General features: G+C 38.9%; 1 protein-coding gene and 1 long non-coding RNA gene across 2 annotated transcripts in view; one reads left to right on the top strand and one right to left on the bottom strand.

Annotated features, from left to right (window-relative positions):
• LOC142071977 (uncharacterized) overlaps nucleotides 1-15,524 on the top strand; it is a 132,362-nt gene that overhangs the window by 47,026 nt on the left and 69,812 nt on the right. The window lies entirely within an intron of this gene.
• The window catches only part of LOC142071936 (uncharacterized), a 49,606-nt gene continuing 39,845 nt past the window's right edge, over nucleotides 5,764-15,524 (bottom strand). Inside the window, exons 3-4 of the long non-coding RNA XR_012668193.1 lie at nucleotides 12,094-12,479; nucleotides 5,764-5,805 (exon numbers count right to left, since the gene is read on the bottom strand). This is a non-coding gene — a long non-coding RNA (uncharacterized LOC142071936). The remainder of the gene's footprint in view (nucleotides 5,806-12,093; nucleotides 12,480-15,524) is intronic.

Genomic DNA, 15,524 nt, shown 5'->3' with positions numbered 1-15,524 from the left:
ATCAGGAAAGAGATCTCGGAGTCATCGTGGATAGTTGTCTGAAGACGTCCACGCAGTGTGCAGCGGCAGTCAAAAAAGCAAACAGGATGTTAGGAATCATTAAAAAAGGGATAGAGAATAAGATGGAGAATATCTTATTGCCCTTATATAAATCCATGGTATGCCCATGTCTTGAATACTGCGTATAGATGTGGTCTCCTCATCTCAAAAAAAGATATACTGGCCTTAGAAAAGATTCAGAGAAGGGCAACTAAAATGATTAGGAGTTTGGAACGGGTGCCATATGAGGAGAGATTAAAGAAGCTAGGATTTTTCAGCTTGGAAAAGAGGAGACTAAGGGGGGATATGATAGAGGTATATAAAATCATGAGTGGTGTGGAGAAAGTGAATAAGGAAAAGTTATTTACTGGTTCCCATAATATAAGAACTAGGGGCCACCAAATGAAATTAATGGGCAGCTGGTTTAAAACAAATAAAAGAAAGTTCTTCACACAGTGTACAGTCAACCTGTGGAACTCCTTGCCTGAGGAGGTTGTGAAGGCTAGGACTATAACAGGGTTTAAAAGAGAACTAGATAAATTCATGGAGGTTAAGTCCATTAATGGCTATTAGCCAGGATGGGTAAGAAATGGTGTCCCTAGGGTCTGTTTGTCAAAGGGTGGAGCTAGATGGCAGGAGAGAGATCACTTGATCATTACCTGTTAGGTTCACTCCTTCTGGGGCACCTAGCATTGGCCACTGTCGGTAGACAGGATACTGGGCTGGATGAACCTTTGGTCTGACCCAGTATGGACATTCTTATGTTCTTATGTACTTTAAAGTTAAGGACATTAACTGTTGCATTTTTATCAGATAATGTTGTCTTAAATTGGAATTCCAGATATTAATATATCTGGTACTCAAAATTCTCTAAAAAAACCTTTTTTTGGGCTTCTTTTGTATTCATAAAGGATGGAAAAGTCTTGATTCAAAACACAATTAGGTTTTAAGGAAGGCTTTCAATTTGCCATGTTTGTGAAGTGAATCTAGTGCATGGGAAAAAGTGACAGATGGACAACACAGGAAATAAAGGTAACCTGCTTATCTGTACAACAGTTCACAGTATTGCTGTACAATCTTGATCAGCTGCTAATATGTCTCAATCATTTTCTGGAAAGACCACCTATAGCAGTGAGGTGATAGTTCAGTCTCCATGCTCCTTGATCCATTTCTACTTATTTCTGCTTATGCTGAGATTGGCATCAATGGTGCCAAGTAAAATTAGCCACTAATGGCAGTGTGTGAAATTATATACTGTTCTCTAGCAATTGGAGAAAATCCACTAATTCAATCTACATTGACAACTGAAGAGTCATCAGATAGTAACATGATCTGTTCATTCTATACTAGGAAGGTAGTTATAAATTGGTTCTCATTACCAGTCTTCAAAACCATCTAGTACCCTGTCTGGCTATAAGTGTAACATCTATTCATTTATGCACTGGATACATCATAGAAAACACTAATATATTATGAGGTCAGGTCCTACTAAAGTTCAAAGTCATCTAAGAAAACTCAGGGAAATGGGAATTATAATAAATATGCATTTTTATATTCTATAACAAATCTAGTCCAAAATGCTTGCGCTCTTGTACTATGATCTCAAACAAGATTGACTACAGTGACCATTATAGTGTAAGTCTACTAGTGATGTATACATGTATTATTCTTCCCCACTCTAGTCAATGTCTTGAGTTGCTTATGCTATATGTGTTTTCACAGGTTTTCTCCCCATGCTGGTTTAGCCAACCCTAATAATACAAATATTTAAGATACAGATCTCTTCTTGTGCTGCATACTCACATTATACAACTGAAATTGATCCCTCAGGGATCTTTCTACTAGAACTTTGACCCTGACTCTCTGTATGTGTCAAGAGAACTGCAATCTCTGCAGCTAAAGCTCTTGAATGACCAGATAGGATCTTTGTCACACCTGTGAACAAGAAAGCATTGCAATACATACATTTTACTCTGTCTAATGCAGAATTCTGATGAATTCTTTTCCCATTTGCTCTGTAGTTTTACATTGAGGTAACTTGCTAACATTCTAGCAAAACTGACAAGCTATTGATGTAGGAAACTTGTTAGGTCCCGTTTACTCCATCACCATTAAACTGTTTGTCGGTTGCAATATGCTAACTATAGCCAGGTTTACTAGCTCAGTATTCCCCCAAAATACATAAAATAAACTTTCATTATTATTACCAAAATGTGAGGGAACTGATTTGAATATTTTGCTTCTTGGAGGTCTTTTGCTCTTGATTTATAAATTCCACAGATTGTAGTTCTTTATCAAATATCAGATTTTAGTTAGAAAAGATACCCAGTAGGTGGTCTAAGTCTATGCCTCCCAAAATGTGTGCTGTCATTCACACTGGATATGAGCAAAAATGAGCAAAGACTTGCATATAAAGATAAGATGGTCATGACAGATATTATGAATATGTTCCATTTTTAAATATTATCTTACTTTTGTGTTTTCTAGTAATCATTAAACAGTGCATAATGCCCTTCACTGTACAAATGACCTTCCCCCCAGCATGAACTTGTAATTTATATGTTAATAAAGTGTTAATAAAGATATGCCTCTGGAAGGTTTTACTTACAATCTCAAGCAACACAAAAGTTGGTTGCAGAGTTGGTTAGCTGTATAGGGGAGTGTACACTTCATCACTTAATGGTGTAGCACAGTTGCCCCTCTGCCTGAATTCCTCCCAACATGGGCCAGTGTTTAATACATCCTTGAAATGTAACAGTATCAGAAACCTAGATCAATAGATTTCAAAGTGCAAATTTAAAAGAGCATGTTTCTTAGGTTTTGAATTTACTCCTGAATGTGTGATATTTTAAATACATTCATCTTACTAGGAACCTTTACATTAGCTCAATCTAACATAGTGCCATACTTAATTGGTGTCAGCATAAGTGACTGCTAAAAGGCTGTTTTAGAATATTTTTGATGGAAATGAAAACAAACAAACAACAAATCTCCCCCTCCACATGCTTGAATTAACCAGAAACCAACATACTCAGTAAAGAATAGTATTTTATATAAAAAGAGAATTGTATCTGTATATTTAAAACAAAACAAAACACACTTTTATGGACCAGCTGCTGTCTGATTGGCTGGATCACATAAAGAGGTTGTTCTCTATGCTTGTCATCATATAGCTACTCAAATTAACGGTAAAGTCAAGAAATGCTGTTCTACTGTATCCTTCAAACAAAATGATGACATTTACATCAATCATTTGGCGTAAAAGAAATAAAGTCTACTGGAATAGAACAGAATTCCAAGTTAATTTCTGCTGTTTTGAAAATAAATGTACTAGCGTGTTTGTCTCTACTTATTGATACTGAGGCATTCATTTAAGAGCAGAATCCCATTTGCCTGTGACAAAGGTTTATCCCTGACATTACGTCTCATGTAATACAAACCTAATATGATTTTATCTCCTGTTGCTGATACTCATGTGCTCATTGTTATTCAGAATGTGCCCTGTTGCAATGCTGCTTAGGGTCCTAATCTTGCAAACACGTATGCATGTGCTTGACTTTACACATGAGAGTCATAATATTGATTTCACTGGGGAGTCCTCACATGTTTAAAGTGAAGCATGAGTGTAAGTGTTTGCAGGTCCTGGGCCTTTGCAATGCTGCCAAAGTAAGTCAATATCCCATAACAAATATGCTCAATAATTTAAAAAGAAAAATCCAGGTGTTTTCGTGTCATTAAAGTGTGGCTGGATTTATTTTTTTAATTGATTTGTTTATCTAGGTACTTCTATGGCTCCATGACCACAGTATATAAGCAACTCATAATCATGAATGAATTTATCCTCACAACAGCCCTGTGAGTTAGGGAGGTATTTTTGTTAGTATCATCCCCATTTTACAGATGTACAACTGGGGCACTGGGAGAAGAACCCAGGTATCCCAAATCCCAGTTCAGTATACTAAACCCAGGACTATCCTTCCTCCTGTTAGTATAAAGGGGAGGGTCAGGGTAAATTAATGGACAATCTGTTATCAAAATATATATATTTATTTTATTTTCTTCCTTTTAGCAGGTGAAGCCCTGGTCCTACTCGGATAGTTTCAGGCATCAGACCAGGGGAACAGAGCAGTCCACCCTCTAGCACCAGAGCAGCAGAGTCTGTCTCTAGAGAAGAGACTGTTACTGCTTCAAAAAGAAGCAACCCACCCACGACCTTCCATGACAAAGACCATTTCTTAGAAATTGGGAAGAAATCACCTCTTCCTAACCATGGCAACACATTTATTGTGGGAATGCCAGGCATCCCAATCAGAATTGGCGAGCCATTGTGCTAGATGCTGTACAAACACACAGGAAAACCTGGTCTGTGCCCAGGAATTTACAATCTAATTGCATCTCAAATTATAATTATTTCCCAGTTTTAGAGGGTGAAATGATGTTCCTAAGATCAGAACTATATTGTGACATCAGAACTGAGGCCTAGTTTCACTTCATGTTCTGGAACCTTGTGACTCAGCAAAGTATGCAGGGACTTGACCATGTGACTCCAGACTTCATTTTGCTGTAATTTTCCACAGTAAGAACAAAGAGGTGTCCTTACACCTGGAAAAGACTATAAGAGGCTGATGCCTCATCTCCATCTTGTCTTCAATCCTGCTTCATACCTCTGGAGGGACTTTGCTACAAACTGAAGTTCTGAACAAAGGACTGAATGACCAATCCCAGCTGGGGATGTACTTCAGAGACTTTATTTGAACCTGCAGTTTATTCTATCACTGCTACAAGCCAGAACCAAGAACTTTGCCATTACTGTATGTAATTGATTCCATTTAACCAATTCCAGCTCTCATCTATATCTTTTTCCTTTTAGGAATAAACCTTTAGATTTTAGATTCTAAAGGATTGGCAACAGCGTGATTTGTGAGTAAGATCTGATTTGTACATTGACCTGGGTTTGGGGCTTGGTCCTTTGGGATCGAGAGAACCTCTTTTCTTTCCCTGGGGTATTGGTTTTCATAACCATTTGTCCCCATAATGAGTGGCACTGGTGGTGATACTGGGGAACTGGAGTGTCTAAGGGAATTGCTTGTGTGACTTATGGTTAGCCAGTGAGGTAAAACCAAAGTCTTCTCTGTTTGGCTGGTTTGGTGTGCCTTGGTGTGCACAGAAACCCAAGCCTTGGGCTGTAACTGCCCTGCTTTAAGCAATTTGTCCTGAATTGACACTCTCAGTTGGGTGCGGCCAGAACCAGCGTCATCACAACTTTTACCTGTGTTGGGACATGATCCAAGAAAACAATTAATGGATCAAAACCCATCCCTCTCTGCTTCACTGAGTATAAACTCAGCAAAGGAGTGAACCTGGCCCTATATTTTAGCTTTACCTAGTCAATGCTCCTCCCCTGTTGTCTAGAGAAATAGTATTAATCACATTGTAAAGTGACAATGTGTGTCACTTTCTTTAAATGTTTACTAGTTGAACCAACTTCTTTACTGGGCCAAACCATCTGAAGTGGTTTCAGCTCAGCTGCAAGAATACAATTCTTACCATCTTGTTTAAAATCTATTTTGTTCACTTTATACATTCTCTCTTGTCCCCACAAATCCCAACAGCACTTTGGTCGGTAAGAAAACGTGTAGAGACATTAAAACATTTAGTGAAAAATTAAAAACAGCAAAACAAAATTACCAGTAAAGCTGTAGGTTTGCTTCAGTGAAGGCTGCCTGTTGTTTTAATTATCTCTCAACTTGTCCAACAACAGTTAAACTATAATGAAAAAATTACATCCTTGGTTACAATGAAGTGCCCAATCCTGTTCTCCCTGAAGCCAGTGACAAAACTCCCACTGATTTGAATAGATACAGGGTTGAGCTGCACAAATGGAGCCAATTCCTGCCTCTGGTTAATTTGTGCCACTGTGATGTCACAAATCAGCTATACATCCCACATATCCAGCCCTTCTCAGGGTGGCACGGACTTTTTGTAACATCTCTTATGCCACCACTTTTTTCTCCAGGGGACAATGGTAGGTGCTCAGATACCACAATGATGGATGTAGGATAAAAACCTGACTAGAATAGTAGAATAGGGGCATACCTACACTGCAGAGATCTCTGGCTAATGGAAGGGCAAAAGGCAGCTGGACATAAGTCACAATAGCCTTAAGAAACAGCACAGGACCCAACAAATTCTAGAATTGGGGAAGTGGAAAGATGGCTTACAGCCACTTTCGCCCAAACTCCTCTAGTTTTGCACAGAATATAATTTGGATAGAACAGAAAAAAGCTCCATTATCTCAAAATACAAACTTCATATTTTTGTGCTGAGCAGTGAAGGAAATTTGATATTCCAGAAACAGCAAAAAAATCTGTTGTTCAGTCTTTTAATAGCCAAAAGGGTGCATTTAAAAAATCTTTAGCTCACTGAGATCGGTGCCTAAAAAGCTTCTTGTAAATAATATATCATAAAAACTACATTGCTGTGCTGGTGTACTTGTTAGCATGTTATAGGCTATGAGAAATGGGTCAACAAGACAAGTAAGGATTTTTATTTTATTTTATTTTTTATTATAGAAATATTTTTTTGTTGTTCATCCCATAGAGGGCAAGGAACATGAATGACAGACTGGAGGTCTTGTACTCTATTAAAAGTTTACTTCATGTGGAATTTGCAAAAAAAAAAACCTCGCCAGTGTTTGAAATATTTGTGGAAGGTGCATCTTTTAAAATGAAAAACAAAATATTCAGCAAAGTCTCCAATATCATGCTGAATGCATCTCAACTTTAGCTACCATTTTTTATGTAATTTTGAGATGCAACTGTGAAGTAAGCTGTCTTGATAATTGGCTGCATGCAGTAATATGGCATGGGCCCTGCTTTCATGCCTAATTGCCAGGTGAGCAATGCCAACCGGAAGGCTGGACACTGGAATTGTACGGGCTGTACTGGTGATGATATGAAGGACAGAGTTGATTGTTGAGTCCAACTAGCCACAATGATGACTGGTAGTGATATGCTCAAAACTTACTATACACAGTATTGTATGTGTGGTTTCAACAGAGCCACATGTAGAGAGATGATCACCTCTCTTCTCCATCATGCTACCCTTTTGCTTTGTGAGACGATGTTTAATTTGCTGCCCACACAACACTCATTTGGTTGTCAACTCCAAGTACATTTATGCTAGCTGTGTCTCAGGTAATTATTCCTCAGAGGTATTTGCTTGCATTGTTCATGAGTGGATCGCAAAATTGAACCAATTGAACCTAAATCTCTTCTAGATAGTTACTGACATAGAAAGGAAAATATTGCTTTGCTAGGCTCAGAGAGGAATCCTATTGTGGAGGTCCCCAGTGTCCTATTGCACCACCTGGGACCACTGTTATGTACGGGTATATTGTTTTTCAACAGATTTCTAAATCTGAGACATTCATCTTGTTTTCATGGAACCCTACACATATTGACATATAACAGCAAAACTTTTGTCATGTGGTAGCTAAAAATATATCCACAGATTCTGCAACCCTTCATTAAGATTTATGATTATTTGGCAGATGGTTCTCTAATTGGGGTTTATAATGATTATTGTCCTAAGAGCTGCCCGTTCATTGTGCTAATATATACTCAAAACATACTGTTCATGCCACAGCATTGACAATCAATTCAGGTAATGCTATTGACAATGAAGCTGTCATTTGTTTTAGCAATCTGGACAACAACATCTGATGTTTTATGGTAAATATATGCAATATTGTTTCATAGTTATGTTAATACTAATAAAATACTCCCATGTGGCTTGTGGTTACAGGTAATTTACATGTACCATGAGAAAGGATAGGGAAAAAAGAGAAAATAAGGATCATATTGTATTTAACTGAAGATAATTTTGATTTTTTGAATTTTTCTGACATATAGCTAATGATTTGCGTGTCCTTGTTATTCGACAATAAATCTAAACATGTCACAGATGGTAAAATCTAATTCAATGGTAATCTAACAGGGATGAGAAAAATGTCCATTTTCAAAACCATGCCCTCTTATCCTTGGATCGTAAACCTTAACACAGTCATTTAGTATTTTGTCTGATATTGATTACATTGATTACATAGCAGAAGAACAGTTCAATGAGTATTCAGTGAGAACAGTATTATGAGAATATTCTAGGCCAGATCCTCAGATGGTGTAAAATGGCATAGCGACAGTGACATGAATGGAGCTAGGCTAGAGTGACTTACATCAGCTGAAGATCTATCCCACTGTTCTCAAATGGTTATATCCTGACCTCACTGAAGTCAGTTACATTCTGTTAGGGCCAGGATTTCTTTTTTGCCTTCAGCGTCTCTGCAGCATCTTGCCATGCAGCACTGCTTCCAAACAGTAAACACAACACAACGTGCTGAGAATGTTAGAAGGGGTGAAAAATAATTTGGAGTTTTTCCTCTAATGTCTTCAAATATTTTTTGCTACCCTAAAAACATAGGCGTAGTTTGACTTCGATATTGAGGAGAGGAGGGGGAAGCAGCTCCAGCCAGGCCAATGGGGCCAGGTGTGGGGCAAATTTCATGCCTGCTTGAGGCCTGCATAGCCCTCTCCCCCAAACTTCACCGTGGCTAAAAATAATCATAGATTAAAATAAATTCTGAATCCTCAATGGTTGCAACTGATAAAACTGAACCTAATTATTTAAAAAGGCTCATCTTCTTGCTTCATCATTGAATCAGTATTTGAGGCTAATATTAACAGAGAAGTCCTATACCTTTTATATTCTATTGTTTAGGAACAGGAAACAAGATCCTGCAATATGTAAGACTCCATAGCACATCTGCTATGGAAACGATGCTTCTGCAGTGATGCCTAGTGGATAGAGAAATTGATGGGGACTCAGAACTGGGTTCTGTTCCTGGCTATGCTGCTGGATGAGACTGGGCAAGTCATTTCTGTGCCTCAGTTTCCCAGCTATAAAAGGGGATAATGATACTCACCTACTTTGGAAAGAACTTTGAGATCTACTGATGAACAGTGTGATATAACAGCTAGGTATTATTTAAAAAAGTAGAGTTGCTCCTCCTACTCTTCCTAACAAAAGTAAGGATCCAGCTGCTGTAAAGTCTTATGTCATCGCAATAGCTGAGTACCAAGGGGAGTCCAGAATGTCCAGACAGCTTTAATATCCAGTGCTGTGCATTATATCCGAAGAAAAAAATCATTCTTCTCTGAAAATTCTCCCAATTTTCTGGACATCCAAAACTGGCCAGCTAAAACCTCCACAGACCATCCAAAGGAGCCCTTTGAAAGTTCCCCTACAGATAAATTGAACAATAGTCGTTGCTACTTCTGTAAATTGTAATTTACTCAGATTAGGAGGATACCAAGTATTTGCTCACTCTCTTGCTGTTTGAATCTAGACCTTTACAAAGTTGTATAAGGAAGGCTGCAAATTCTGAGGCATGCATCTCACCATTTGTATAGAAGATCATTAACATTTTGCCCATTGTAACATGAACTCTACATTGGTGCAGCAACAAATAGCTCATTCAGGAACAAAGTGTGATTGAATACATTAAAAGCTGCAGTGGTTTTTGTTTTGTTTTGGTTAATTTTTGCTAACATAGCCATAGGTGCTGGAACTAGGGGTGCTGCTGCATCCCATGGCTTGAAGTGGTTTCCATTATATACAGGAATGGTTCAATCATTCTCAGCATCCCCACTGTACAAATTGTTCCAGCACCCTGAACATAGCAACCTAAGTCGAAAAACAGGGCAGTCAAGTAAGGCAGCAAAGAACAGGTATACAACACACAATAATTACAACAACCTAAGAATTAGGCTGAACCTTTTTACCAATAGACATATGTTACCCACATATATACAGCCTATCAGAATCAGATTGCTGAATCATTAAAAGCAAAGAATATTAATAAACAATTAATACCCTATGAATGTTGGATCCCCATTCTTGTTTTCTGTAGAATGAAGAAATTCTTTCTTACTTTCTAATAAGTTCTCTGTTGCTACACTTAGTATATTTCATTTTTCAGAAAAGATTAAGGTTCTTCATGTCTTTATTATGAGAATTTTGGGGTGGATGTTTTGATGACCAAAAAAAAGTCTTACTTAGGCCCCAATTTGGCAAAGTGTTTAAGCACATGCTTAAGCCCATCCCTTTTCAACAAAATACTTAAGCATACGCCTACAGTCAGCAGTCCATCCCTCAACTAAAATGTAGATTCACATTTATGGTGCCTCATTAGTCCTCACTATATTCAAGGACTTTATGATTCAAATGGGTTTATGCTCTCATTAGATGCAAATAATTTAAAATTAATGAGGTTGAAGTGTGTGTATCAAAAGGAGAATTAATTGTTGTGTAATATATATCAGGGTAAGGCAGATGGGATGTAGGAGAGGAGTAGAATCTTAATGGGCCAGAGAGAGTACGGTTGAGCAGCTGAAGTGTGGCAGGAGATGGAGTGGGTTGGATGACAGGAAACCAACAACCAATGGACATGAAAAAATGCCCTAAACTCAGTGTCAGAACTGAATGAATAGTTATACTGGGGGGATGTGAAAGCTCTTCCTGGTTACTGCTGTTCTTGTGCCCCCAGATGAAGTGATAAATTTGGACCTTCTGGGTCAGATAGGGGAGGCAGTTATGACGGAGGACCTTACATTGTTCCCTGTGACCTTGGCTTCAGCTGGTGCTGGAGTCTTTGGAAACAAAACAGTTTGAAATTTGCCCCTACAAATTCCTCATGGCTGTTTCTTTTGATCTCATGGGAAGAGGCCTGGCAATCTGGTGAAATCCAATTGCAAGCAGTATCATGGGAATCTCTCCTGATCATGTAGGGTAAAGTAAATAAGTCAGGAACCAGAAAACCCATCATGAATTTTTGCACTGAACTCAAAATAACAAATGCATAGGTGCATGTGACAGGGAGCTCCACTCACTGCGAGGATGGCATCTCTTGTGTCATTCTGGGGAACAGTTCACAAGGTGAATGCCCCTTCCAGTGATTGCATGCTGTCTCTCTGCATTTCCCTTTGGGGCCATGGCCACTCTCTCGCTCCATGAGCTGCTGCTGCCTCTTCATGACTTGGCCCAGGTCACCAAATGGTTTCCCTTTCTGGACTGGAAACTCTCTTCCCACAAACAGGTTCAGGCAGTCTTCCTATTCACTGCCTCGTAGTGCCACTCCTCAGTGGCTAGCAGGGGAACCCTGGCCCACTCTTTACTATGGATTCTGGCTCAGGGAACCTCTAACCTGGTCTTTTCCCTTCGAGATCTTATTGCCTTTCCCTGAGCCCTAAATTTTAGAGGATTCCCAGAGAGAAATACCACCATACATACATTATTTTGCCCTGACAAATTTTGCAGGCTTAAAGCAGCAAGAGTGGTCCCACCACTCCTGTTTGGGGTGTCCCTGGGCTCTTGCTATTACTGCCTTGTCCTGTTAACAAAGGAAAAGGGGAAAAAAGCAGCAACGTAAATGCACTTACTGGGGGAACTGAGGCACATAAAAACCTCTCCAAATTATCAGTTGTCCCATTACAGCCCTCCCTGGCTTTCATCATGGATGTTGTTTGCCTGGTTTAGGAGGTTACCACAACAATATTGCATCCCGAGATCAGTAATTGCTATTGCTTGCCAAAGGGCTTCCCATTCCACTTCCACTCCAGGCCACCACAGGAGGAACGGGGTTCATCCCAGGGGATCCAGGGGAGGTTCGGGGCCACCCACCAAGTATTTTGCTATGGCCCCTCTGTGTCTATCAGACTATGCACTGTCTCAAAGGCATCTCCCGTCCAACCTCCCGCCACACTATGGCTCGGGCCCCTTTGGCCGCTCGAGCTAGGGAGAGCTTTTGGAGGTATTTTTCCTCCTCCTTAACCCTAATACATGTCTGCCTAGACTGTAAGCTCTTCTCTGAACCTTGTTCTCATATATGTCTGGAAAGTGCTTGACTCATAATTGGCATTCTATAAATAAATAAAATACTAACAATAGCAACAATAAACAATAGATTTCACAATAAAAAAAGTTCACTGACTCACTGACCATTGATGAGCTGGGGTGCAGAATTCTCCAAAGACATGGCTTCCAAGATTTGTTCCATGTTATGCTTTAATGTACCCTTTCAATGATCCTGATAATATCAATCCTGGCAATAACATTCCAGTAAACAGAATGGAAACCAAGAAAACAGACTTGAGAAGAAGAAAAACTAGAGCAAGGCAATATGCTCTTCAGAAATGATAACTTAAACAGGTGAACAATCACAGAACATCATAATATCTTCAGAAGGATCTGGGTCAAACTTTGGATTGTTTTAAACTTGAAACCAGGAAAAGGATAACTAATCTTGAAAGATTTCCAGCTTTCCATGTTGGTAATAGATGCACAATTTGGACAAGTCTTTTCAGGTCTCAGACGTTAAAATTAATCTGCAATAGGATATAGAGAAATCAAGTGATTCTTTTTCCTTGTGTATAGTTATTTCCTTTCAGAACAGCTCTGCAAGGTTTTGATTTGTTTCAAACCATATTAGTATTTGGAAATTTATCAGTTCCTGAAGGGTGTGTTGTGTTTGAAATTAAAGCATTTGAAAGAGACATTTATATTCTTAAAATGGATCAGTGAAGTACAAGAAACTTATGTAGGTGTTCTCCTTGCTATGTGGTATAAAATCAGAATAAATACTATGTATTTGTGGTATATTTGATGTATCAAAATCTGTAAACCTAATTATCTAGTATTGAATTTTACATAACATAATGCATTGCTGGTAATCTCATCATTCTCACGGATAGACCCATCTTTCTGATGAGTCAGAAAACCAAGACTTTGACCATTTGTAGCCAAATAAAAGATCCCAAGGCATTTTTCACCACAATAGGAATGTTTAACCTGAATTTCTAGCCAAATTCAAACTTCATTCTGCCTTCCTCTGTTATAATTAAAAATATTGCCGCTAATTTCAAAGGGAGATGTTATTCTTTGTTTCCCTTACTAAAAGTTGTATGAAGCTACAGGCTGGCTCAGAGCTAATGTCATGTTTCACCCTAGAAGTGGCTGCATTTCAATACTAGGCAAAAGTTTATAATGTGCACTGTGACCCCTCTGAAAGGAAGTTGCTACCTAAATATTTAATCCTAATTTTTCATTGTAATCTATTTTAATTTTCTTCTTACCTGAAACCAAATTTACCTGAAAAGTGTCATAGAGTTTTGCATGGAACTTAGCCGAATGTTCTTTATTCATAAAGATTATTTATTTGTATGATAATTATTGGAAAAGTTACATTTCTGAAAAATGGACTTGAAATCTATTTCTTGTCCCTGTCCACCTGATATAATACGTGGTTGATGACCATCTGCAAACTCAGTTACCTGATATTTATAAGATAAATATATAGTCTTGCCTAATCTAACCAAATGTGAACACAGCTGCCATGTGAACTCCTGACTGCAGTGGATGTATATACAGTGGACAAAATTCTTTATTTTGTTAAGCCAACTTCATACCCACTGAACAGCACAAAGCAGTCTTACGTTGGCCAGAAATTACATGGAAAGAATTCCTTCTGTGCAAGAGAACTCTCCTATAGAAAGCTGGTACTAGTAGCCTACATGTCCCCTGCACCACTGCTCACCCCTATGAGCAGTTCAGGGGTGGAGATGGTTTTGGTGGAATAGAGCATTGCTGTGTCCAGTCCTCCACTGTCATCAGATTATTGAGGGACCTTGTGCCAGAGCCATAAATTAGAGCTGTTCATCAGCAACTCTAATTTATGTTAAGGAGCTGCAACTGTCTTTCTGTGCCTACTTCCTTCTTCTCTGCAATCAAACAGAATTTGGGCAGGCTGGAGAAGAGAGAGGATGGTCTCATGGTGAGAGCAGTTGAATGCCATTCCGGTGAACTGGGTTCTATTCCTTTGCCACTGAGTTATTGTGTGATGCTGTTCTTAACCACTGAGGCCAAACACTTAACCCAAAGTTTTCACAGGTGTTTCACTAACTGTGTTTCTCATTTTCTGGGTATCCAAAATGAGACACTTGTGGCCACATTTGCAAAACTGCTGAGCACTTGCTCATGTAACTGAAGTTGATTGGAGCTGTGCTCTGAATGCATAAAATTGGTATAAAACTGCTAAGTACTCTGAAAAATTAAGCCCTTACTGTATCAAGAGGGGCACAGAAAATTAGAGGACATTTTTGACAGTTTTGACCCTAATCTGTGTGACTCCATTCCCCAGCTGTAAAATGGGGATATAATTCCAACAGATCTCACAGGGATGTTGCGAAGATAAATTAATTGATGTTTGTAAAGCACTTAGGGCTTGCTACACATGAACAGCTACAGTGGCACTGCTGTAGCTGTGCTGATATAGCTGTTCAGTGAAAATGCTACCTACACTGACAGGAAAGGTTCACCCATCAATGTAGGTAATCCACTTCTCCAAAAGATGGTAGCTACGTCAACAGGAGAATTCTCCTGTCGACCTAATGCTATCTACACGAGGGGTTAGGTCATTTTAAATGCGTCTCTTAGGGGTGTGGATTTTTCACACCTCTGAACAACTTAGTTATACTGACTGAATTTCCTATTGTAGACCAGGCCTTAGATATCCTGGTGAGAGCACCACAGAAACACCCATGAGTAGGGTGACCAGACAGCATGTGTGATAAATCGTGTGTGTGTGTGGGGGGGGGGGGGGGGTAATAGGAGCCGAAATAACAAAAAGACCCAAAAATCAGGACTGTCCCTATAAAATCGGGACATCTGGTCACCTTACTCATGAGGTAATTAAGAATTTTTTATTCAGTGCAGGATTTGAACAGTGTGCATTAAATAAGGTCTGGTGCAAAACACTGAATGAAGTCGATACAAAAAAATATTAAATAATTACCCATTCACTGAATTAAGCAATCATGTAATTAAAGACTGTATCATAACAAATATGCACAAGGAGAGTGAATTAAGACTGCAGGGTCAGCTTGAAGTCTAGCAGTTCTTAACTTTTGAGGGCATGGCTTTCCGTCCTTATTTTAAGGTAGTTTTTGGATTACACAGACGCACACAGCCTTTTAGATGGGGTTCAGGTGTCATTCAGTTAAAATTATTATTTAAAAAGAATAAGTTAGGCTTTATCTACTTCTCTACATGACCAATTGGCAACATAAAAAAGAAACGGAATTCCTCCCTGTGCTCTACCACTTATGATTTCAAAGATAGCAATTTTGTTATATACCAAAATTGTGAGAGCGCTCCACAATTGCATGAAATTTGGGCGTTGTAAATTGTTGCTCTATATTTTTTTCAGGTCCAGTGTCCCTTTAAAATTAGCTTGACATTTGAAACTGCAGCTTTTTAACAGGGAAGCATCCCATCTGCAATTATGCTGCAGCCCACTCACCAATCTCCTTGCTATAATAACAAACCTGTTAAAAGAACACGTTTTATATGCCAGTCAGTACAAATAAAACATA

Source organism: Caretta caretta, chromosome 4 (genome assembly GCF_965140235.1).
Source record: "Caretta caretta isolate rCarCar2 chromosome 4, rCarCar1.hap1, whole genome shotgun sequence".
NCBI classification, from domain to species: domain Eukaryota; kingdom Metazoa; phylum Chordata; order Testudines; family Cheloniidae; genus Caretta; species Caretta caretta.
This window is presented reverse-complemented; position numbering and strand designations above follow the sequence as displayed.